Genomic DNA, 1,650 nt, shown 5'->3' on the forward strand with positions numbered 1-1,650 from the left:
TTTCACTCGGGAGGATCAATGGCTCAACTTCGACCATCCAGGCAAATACCCGCTCCTCGTCGACCCGGTGATCCGAGAGAGCCGGGTAAAGAAGGTGCTAGTGGACGGGGGGAGCAGCATCAACGTCACCTTCCCCCGGACACTCCAAGGCTTGGGAGTTCACCTCAAAGAGCTCCACGAGTCGGACACTCCTTTCTTCGGCATCGTGCCGACGAAAGGGGAATACCCGCTGGGCCACATCTACATGCCAGTCACCTTCGGAACTCCGGAGAACTACAGAACCGAGTTCCTGAGGTTCGAAGTGGCGAACTTCGACTGCGGGTACAACGCCATCATCGGGAGGCCGGGACTGGCCAAATTCATGGCCATCCCTCATTACACATATATGATACTGAAGATGCCAGGGCCGCAAGGAATCATAACTGTGCGCGCCGACTTCCAAGGCGCCGCAGAGTGTTTCCGAGTGGCCATCCAAGCAGCCCTCACCACCAAGCCATCGGCGGTTTCTTCGACACTGGCGAATTCTAAGCCTGAGGAGGACCTTGCAGCACCGGCAAATGAAGCTCAGGCCGCGACCTCTATGCGGCTGACTGAAGAAACCAAGAGAATCAACCTGGGGTTCGCTGATGAGCGCAAGACTGTCATCATCAGCTCCAGCTTGGACGACAAATAGGAAAGCGCGCTCGTCCAGTTTCTGCAAGATAACCGAGATGTATTCGCATGGCAACCTGCGGATATGCCGGGAGTCCCAAGAGAACTGGCCGAGCACAAACTGAAGGTCTATCCCCAGGCGAGGCCGATTCGGCAAAAGCTACGTCGTTTCACGCCCGACAAGAGAGAGGTCATTCGCGCCGAGTTAGCTCGCTTGGTCGCGGCTGGATTTATTAGAGAAGTATTACACCCCGAGTGGTTAGCCAACCCTGTTCTTGTACTCAAAAAGAATAAAGTGGATTGGCGCATGTGCGTCGACTATACTGATCTCAACAAACACTGTCTGAAGGATCCCTTCGGGCTCCCAAGGATAGATCAGGTGGTGGACTCCACCGCTGGATGTTCTGTGCTGTCTTTCTTAGATTGCTATTCCGGGTATCATCAGATTAGTTTGGCGAAGGAAGACGAGGAGAAAACGTCGTTCATCACTCCGTTTGGTGCTTTCTGTTATACCTCGATGCCGTTCGGCCTCAAAAACGCTGGAGCGACTTATCAGAGAGCCATTCAAACATGCTTAGCCAATCACTGGGGCAAGCGTGTGGAGGCCTACGTAGATGATGTGGTAATCAAAACGGAGAATTCGGAAAACTTCATCGAAGACTTACAGCTGGTTTTCAACAGCCTAAGACGATATAGATGGAAGCTTAATCCCAAAAAATGTGTTTTCGGGGTACCAGCACGAAAGTTGCTCGGGTTTATCGTCAGCCACCGAGGAATTGAGGCTAATCCAGATAAGATTGAAGCTATCATGAAGATGGAAGCTCCTCGATCACAAAAGAAGGTTCAGCGACTTACTGGATGTATGGCAGCTCTGAGCAGATTTATATCCAGGCTGGGGGAAAAAGGTTTGCCATTTTACAAGCTACTCAAGAAGGTGGATAAGTTTTAATAGACTTCAGAAGCACAAGAAGCTCTAGATGCACTGAAAAAATTCTTGAC

The sequence above is a fragment of the Zea mays genome, chromosome 4, assembly GCF_902167145.1.
Source record: "Zea mays cultivar B73 chromosome 4, Zm-B73-REFERENCE-NAM-5.0, whole genome shotgun sequence".
NCBI classification, from domain to species: Eukaryota; Viridiplantae; Streptophyta; class Magnoliopsida; order Poales; family Poaceae; genus Zea; species Zea mays.